The following is an 8,568-nucleotide window of genomic DNA, read 5'->3' on the forward strand; positions in this document are numbered from 1 at the left end:
GAAAGACTTTAGAAGACTTTAGAAAACACTTTAGGAAAGACTTTAGAAGACTTTAGAAAACACTTTAGGAAAGACTTTAGACTTTAGAAAACACTTTAGGAAAGACTTTAGAAGACTTTAGAAAACACTTTAGGAAAGACTTTAGAAGACTTTAGAAAATACTTTAGGAAAGACTTTAGACTTTAGAAAACACTTTAGGAAAGACTTTAGAAGACTTTAGAAAATACTTTAGGAAATACTTTAGAAGACTTTAGAAAATACTTTAGGAAAGACTTTAGAAGACCTAATTTTAGCATTTTGTTGCATTTTGTACTTTAGTTTTGTATATTGTATATTCAGTGTTTGGTATTTATTCTTTTAACTTAATTTTTTACTAGAGATGTTCCGATACCATTTTTTCCTTCCCGATACCGATTCCGATACCTGAACTTATATGCCAATACCGGCGGCAGCGAGTACTGATCTGATACCAGTGCATAAAAAAGCTACAGATACTGTTTTACATATACAGTTTTTTAGTAATAACTAGAAAGTAATGGTATTTATTCAACAACAGGTGATTGTATAGATTAGGATCATTAATTGACAACTGTGTTAGGGCATTTGCCATGTTGTATGGCAAAACACATGGGAAAACTATGACTAGCTTGTGGTGATTAGACACAACCAACTGAAACATACAGACTAAAAATGGAATTAACCCTTATAGAACAGAGCAGTTCCTTAAAGATCTTTGAATACTTTTTCTCAAAGTCCAGTCCCACCTTACTTCGGGGCTGTTGCATGAAACTAAGTATTTAGTACGCTCGTAAGAACCCCGGAGCTAGTCTGCCAAGCACACATTAATATATCAATTGAAAAGAACAATAGCTCTGACAGGTACTATGTCCTAATTTAGACCTCTAATCTTTTTTTTTTATCCACTTTTTCTCCCCATTTTCAATTTTTCTCCCATCCCAATTTCGTATTATCCAATTCTTCCCTCCCCTGTCTTGAACGTTGCTAGACTATGCCTCCCACTGGTCGGTTGTAGTGAGGACAGAAGCCTTGCATCACGTGTCCCCTCCGGTACACGAGGAGGCAGCCTGTCGCATCTTTTCACAGCAGCAGCTCGAACTCTCTGTGGCGAGGAGTAACGCGTGGGAGGCTCACGCTGCCCCCGCTACTTCCTGCTTCCGCCGCACCGGCGTCACCAAACCGACCTGTAGGAGTCGCTGTCCACAACGTCCAATCCCTACCCACCGGCTTTCCCACCCCCTAACACTTGCCAATTGTGTTAGTATGAACGACCGGCCAGCCGGTAGCAACGCCGAGAGCTGGGCTCGAACCCAGCGTCTCCTGCGTTAGAGGCGAGCGCCTTGCCCACTGTGCCAATCAGCCGCCCCTTTAGACCTCTAATTTTAAATTTAACAAAATGTTTAGACAGAATCAAAATTTCAACAGCTCACCGGATAATCAGGCTGGGTCTGTGACCTCGCACACGTCCACAGGGGGAAATATACCGGAGGTGACGACCAGATGTAGCGGTTCTCCCATCTTTAAAAAATATCAATTTTCTCTGAGGATTTTGAGACAGGGAAATATTTCTGCTCCCCTGGAAATGAACATCTTTAGCCCACTGGTGGTCAAGCCTTGGTATCCCATAACTTTGTCGCCATTCCGTTGTGGAATATTCAAATGAGCCAAGACAGTAAGCTGTAGGAATTCAGACGAGTCAATTTGTATATAGAACATAGTTTATTTCTGCGGCCACAGAGCTGAGTTTACAAATAAGACATACTAAACGTCTGACCAGAAAGTGAGACAGAGCTCTGGTCAGAACTTAGATTAAATACATAATTTACATGACATACATAAGATACCAGATATGACAAGAAAAGGTAAACTAAATATGCCCTAGTGAGAGAAAGAATTGGCTCTAGGGCTTATGTTATGTCTTCACACTAGAACTGGAGAAAAATAACCTTGGGCGTCTCATATCTCCTGGCCCTTTGTGAACACCGTCAGACTGTCGCCTAGTCTTTGTCTAGTCAGACTAGTTAAAGCTTTGTACAGAGAAATATGTATTTAACACAGAAACTATATGACATGATAATATTTTCCCATCACAGTATTCCAAAATTCCTACATAACCCTCTAACGCAGAGTGCCGCGCCCACGCGATACTAGACATGTTTTGCAAAACCTTAAATATCTTTGGAACCGTTTGGGATAAAGACTTGCTTGTATCTGATTCGGGAGCGTCTCTTCTCTCCGTCAAAATTGCGGGACCCGGAGCCCGGAAACCCTGTTCTGAGAGGATCTCTGCTGTTTTCCGTTGGGTCAGGGCTGTGCGCAGGTGACACTAGTTGACCTGTGAAGACACCGCCACTGACCTTTACAATGTGCGACTAATAGCTTTGCAGTAGGTTCAGTTGTAGTCGCTGGACATTTACAAAATGGAGACAAATTAGCTTGCTTGATAAACTCACGATGGTCTACCTTACATACTAGCCGACATGGTATTTTTCACCTGTTTTGAGATGTTTTTTAGTTTTCTGTTGTTTTTTGAAGGGTCTCTGCGGTTTTCCATTAGTCCAGGATTCCATAACTGTCTGTCTGGGAGCTAACAGTGGAGAGAGGGAGAGACCAGACTAGTCATAAAACTCCTACTTAATGATACCATTATATTCTGTAATGTACCAAAACTCCTACTTAATGATACCACATTTTGTGTAATGTACCAAAACTCCTATATGCTGTAATGTACTAAAAACCTGTACTTAATGATATCATATGCTGTAATGTACTAAAAACCTGTACTTAATGATATCATATATGCTGTAATGTACTAAAAACCCCTAACTCTTAGCATGCAACGGCCCACATGTGGGCCTTCTTGAGGATGATTTGCCCACCGGCACTTTGGAGACCTCTAGCGGCTCGGGTGTGCATATTATTTAATACAATATATATACATATATATATTGAATTAAAGCCATATTTGTTGCCTGTCGATAGCCATTTCAGGTGACAAAATCCGTTCAGCGGTTCTCGAGTTACATGCCAATATGTGAGGCGTGCGCTGAAGTACATGGCAGACTTAAAATATTTTCAAATACCACTCCCGACTCTCAAGCCTCTACCTCCGTCAATCATTTGGCGATCTCGAAACTTATTGAACAGGGTTGTAACCAATGAGTAGGCCTTTCCAAGGGTACCCCAGTCGGATGAGCGAATCAGGGATCTAGGTGAAAACAGGAAGAGAATTCTCAGTCGAATGCATTGAAGTCTATGAGAAAATTGTTTTCTGAGCTCTCTCACTTTTTACCAAAACCGCTTCTAATCACTCATTTCTGAACGGATCTTTATGAAATTTGGACATGTACACAAGACTTCAGGCTATGGACCCAGGGTGTATTTTTGGGAAATACTACTTCTGGACTACTAACTACTACAGAAAAATGTGAGTAACAAGTTTTTCTACAATTCAAGTTCAGACCTATGTTACTCTATTTCATTAGCACTAAAAGTGAATTGTCTTTATTGTATCAGAAACTTCAGAATGTCATCTTTCAAAAGAGACCAGGCTCATGCATGTGCTATAAGTATAAAGTATAGTATTTCGGTTTGCAAAAAAAGTATGCAGTCCTCAAAAACGAAGAGGTTAAGAGGTTAATGATATTAAATTGCCTGCAGTGCAACAAAGACATGTCAAGGTCAAGTCAAGTCAAGTCAAGTAATTTATTTATATAGCACGTTTAAAAGCTCAAGAGCCAACCAAAGTGCTGTACAATCAAAGCTTAAAATCAATGTCCTAATATAAAATACACAAATACAAAAATACAAAAAGGCACAGCAGGACAAGACAGTACATTCAGAGAATAGGACAGTAGGACAACACACGGATAGGGGAGCACAAAGTACAGTAGCACACAGGGGACAGAGGAGCATAAGAAGAGATACAAGAGGGAGGGGGCAGGATAAAATTGCATGGGAGTGTGTGAGTTAGGGTGTGGGAGAATCAGGGTTTATTGAAGGCTAGGGAATAGAAGTGGGTTTTTAGACGGGCCTTAAATGTCTCCAGCGAGGGGGCAGATCGGATCTCCAGGGGAAGCTGGTTCCATAGTTTGGGGGCCACGGCCTTGAAGGAGCGATCGCCTCTCTTTTTGAGTCTGGTGCGGGGGGGGGGGGGGGACCAGCTGAGCCTGGTTGGAGGATCTTAGTGACCTGGGTGCTGCGTAGGGGGTGATGAGCTCGGTGATGTATAGGGGTGCTGCACCCGATAGTGCCTTAAAGGTGAGGAGGAGGATTTTGAAGTCTATTCTAAATGGGACTGGGAGCCAGTGTAGGGAGGCTAGGACTGGTGTGATGTGTTCTCTTTTTTTAGTGCCGGTGAGGAACCTAGCTGCCGAGTGTTGTACCATTTTGAGGCGGGACATGGCTGCCTGACTGATGCCAGTGTAGAGGGCATTGCAGTAGTCAAGGCGTGAACTGATGAATGCATTGACTACTGTTTCCAGGTCGACGGGTGAAAGGATTGTCAACTTTATTTGTATAGCACATTTAAAACCAACCGAAGTTGTACCAAAGTGCTTCACAATATAAAATACTAAAAATACAATATAAAAACTGAGAAATTTTTTATATATATATATATATATATATATATATATATATATATATATATATATATATATATATATACAAAATACAGTATACACACAATCAGAAGCTGCAATACATTAAAACAATATAAAAAAAACTAAGAAATACAAAAAATTACAAATACAGTATACACAAAATCAGAAGCTGCAATACATTAAAAACAATCACGACACGACCAGGGATATATGGCTTACTAAGCCTCAAAACGCCAAAGAGAATAGGTGAGTCTTTAGCTGAGCCTTACATTTTTCTAGGGTCTGAGCAGACCTCATTTAAAGTGGAAGACTGTTCCACAATTTAGGGGCAGCCACTGCAAAGGCTCGGTCACCTTTTGTTTTTTGCCTAGACCTTGGGACATCTAAAAGTAATTTATTTGATGACCTCAGTGCTCTAACTGGGGTGCAAGCATGGAGAAGTTCAGCGAGGTACTGAGGGGCCAGACCATTTAAGGCTTTAAAAACAAACAACGCAATTTTAAAATCAATCCTGAAACGAACAGGGAGCGAGGGCAGGGAAGCTGGCACTGGTCTGATGTGCTCACGCCTCTTAGTGTCGGTCAGGAGGCGTGCAGCAGCGTTCTGCACCAGCTGCAGGCGTCGTAGGGAGAGCTGGTCGAGACCCACATATAGAGCATTACAGTAGTCCAGCCTTGACGATATGTGACAGTGAGTGTTATGTAGCTACTAGCTTCCTGAAGCCTACTAATGTTCTAACCTGGCTACTAAACATTTCCCCAGGGGCCCTACCATGTTAAGATGATCTCATCAATATGCCGTGTTGATTATATAGGCCGTACATCAGACAACATATTATTATTATGATTACCACTATCATCTTCAGCACATTTCTCAGCCGTAATGACTGCATTGTTCTGCACAATGGACCCCGTCACACTCATCATTCTTGTTATGGAGTTGCTGAACAGGTCCAGATGTGTTGGTTAGTGCGACACAGACAACACTCCCTGCTCACACACACACACACACAGCCACCCACCCATGCACACACACACACACACACACACACACACACACACACACACACACACACACACACACACACACACACACACACACACACACACACACACACACACCCATCCACCCATGCACATACACACACACACACACACACACACACACACACACACACACACACACACACACACACACACACACACACACACACACACACACACACACACACACACACACGCCCACCGTGATTACCGTCATCAGACCAGTGAAGTGCAAGATTTCTTTTCTGTGGAAGACTAGTGTCACAAAAAGCTTACCGGTTACCATCAGTAGTGTTAACCTTCTGTAGTGTGGCAGTGAAAAGGTTAACCTGCTGTTGTGTGGCAGTGAAAGGGTTAACCTGCTGTTGTGTGGCAGTGAAAGGGTTAACCTTCTGTAGTGTGGCAGTGAAAGGGTTAACCTGCTGCTGTGTGGCAGTGAAAGGGTTAACCTTCTGTAGTGTGGCAGTGAAAGGGTTAACCTGCTGTTGTGTGGCAGTGAAATGGTTAACCTGCTGTTGTGTGGCAGTGAAAGGGTTAACCTTCTGTAGTGTGGCAGTGAAAGGGTTAACCTGCTGTTGTGTGGCAGTGAAAGGGTTAACCTGCTGTTGTGTGGCAGTGAAAGGGTTAACCTTCCGTGTATTGTCGCAGTGAAAGGGTTAACCGTTTGGTAGTGCGGCAGTGAAAGTTAAGTTAACAGTATCGCCCAAGCAGTTTACAATGTAGAATGATCATGTCAAAACAAAACATAGGTTTGATGGCTTCTTAAAATAATAATTTGGCTCGGAATTATACATTTACATTTAGTCGTTTAGCTCACACTTTTATCCAAAGCGACTTACAAATTGTGTACAACACGTTAGCAGGAAGGGTACACCTTCCTGCAACAGTGTTGAAGACATATTAGCATAGTAAGTAGTAGTATAGGCATAATAGCATAGTACATAGTAGGGATGACCCCTATTAGTCGATTAGTCGACTAATCGGTCGAAAGGAGCCGTAGTCGACTAGCCAACCTCTTAGTCGAATACATTTTTTTTAAAAATATTTATAATATTTTTATTTTATTAAATTTTTTATCATTCTTTCCAAAAGAAAAGAGGCCTAGAAGCGTGGCTAACGCTAATGGCACGCATACCAGAGGCTGACTGCCTATGAAAACAGGCACAGAGGCACTGAAAGAGGATTTCACCCATCTAATGAACACACTAGACCAGTGGTTCTCAAACTGTGGTACGCGTACCACTAGTGGTACTTGGTGGTACTGCTGGTGGTACTTGAAAACATTTCCAAAAAAGCTAAAAAAAAAAAGATTTTTATTTTTTATTTTTTTACAGTCAGGCCACTGAACTTAGAAGCAGGCCAGGCCAGTGTTTCTGGTTGCGGCAGCGCGATAGTTAGATAATCTAAGTGGGGAACAACCAGGAGATCACTGTGACAGAGAGTAATGCAGTCTAAACAGTCATAAATCTTTAATTCAACTTCAGCCCTGATCATAACCATTTATTTTTTAGATTTCTTGTAATGTCAGATACAAAATTAAATACTCCCACTTTTTTTTGTGTTAAATCTGACATTACAAAAAATCCATCAAAATATGTGTTGCTGCTAATCATTGACACATGCCTAGCCTGTAATAATCCCCCCCAGAAAAATGTACTTTGCATTTGATATATTGTAAATATTTAACTTTTTGTGTGTTTTTTTTAACAATAATTTGTGATGCCATCACACAAACTGGCATTTAAAGGGTAAACATTCAAAAATGTATTGAATATGTGTTTTCTTTTATTTTTTTACAATAATTTGTGATGCCCATCACAAACACTGGCATTTAAAGGGTAGAAATTCAAAAATTCCTGCACCAGAATGCAGGAAATTAAGTTTTTGTAACAAAATAATTGTGTGTGTGTGGGGGTGTGTGTGGGTGTGTGTGTATGTGTGTGTGTGTGTGTGTGTGTGTGTGTGTGTGTGTGTGTGTGTGTGTGTGAGAGAGAATGACGGACAATTGCTTGCTGTGTGAGAGAGGGAGAGAGAGAGAGTGAGAGAGAGAGAGAGAGAGAGAATTAAGTACATTTGCTGAAATACAGTTGTTCTTAATTTTCTCACTTGCTATGTGAGAATGTTAGTTATTATGTTCTCAATGCCCCTTGCATTGTATGAGTTGTGTGGAAGCGTTTGCTAGTTCTAGTGCTATCCCTTTGTACATTGTGGCTGTGTCTGACAAAAGTTAACAATAAATAATGGTATTAGGAATACATTTGCCTCCTGCGTGAACTGTGCATAGCTGAATAGACTGTATTTTAACGCCGGTCATATGGTGGTACTTGGAGAGCCAGCTATGTTCTCAGGTGGTACTTGGTGTAAAAAGTTTGAGAACCACTGCACTAGACTAGACAAATATCAAGATGTATCCATCAGTGGACCAATTGCATGCTTTTGCAGAGGACAAGAAGCGACTCCTTCAGACATTAAGCACCCCCCACAGCCCAAATGGAATGAAAAAAAAGAAAAAAAATGTAAAAAAACATGTAAAAATATTATACCTTTTTATTTTTATTTTTTGTCAACCAATAAAATAAACTAACGGCACATTTTGGCCAATCATAGTCGACCATCCAAATCCTTAGTCTGGGACAGCCCTAGTAATAGTAGATAGTAGTATACTGTTCTTTGGTCTCTTGGGTAACCATGTTTTACTGTGCTAGACTGTGGTTACCGAGCCTGTACCTGGTAGGATCTGTCTCTGCTTAGTATTGCTGACAGTAGAGAGATACTCTGCCTATTTTTATTCTCATTTAGGCCCAAATAGCATCTCTCTCTCTCTCTCTCTCTCTCTCTCTCTCTCTCTCCTCTCTCTCTCTCTCTCTCTCTCTCTTCTCTCTCTCTCTCCTCTCTCTCTCTCT

This window comes from Notolepis coatsorum (assembly GCF_963971535.1).
Source record: "Notolepis coatsorum genome assembly, contig: SCAFFOLD_3846, whole genome shotgun sequence".
Classification (NCBI taxonomy): Eukaryota; Metazoa; Chordata; class Actinopteri; order Aulopiformes; family Paralepididae; genus Notolepis; species Notolepis coatsorum.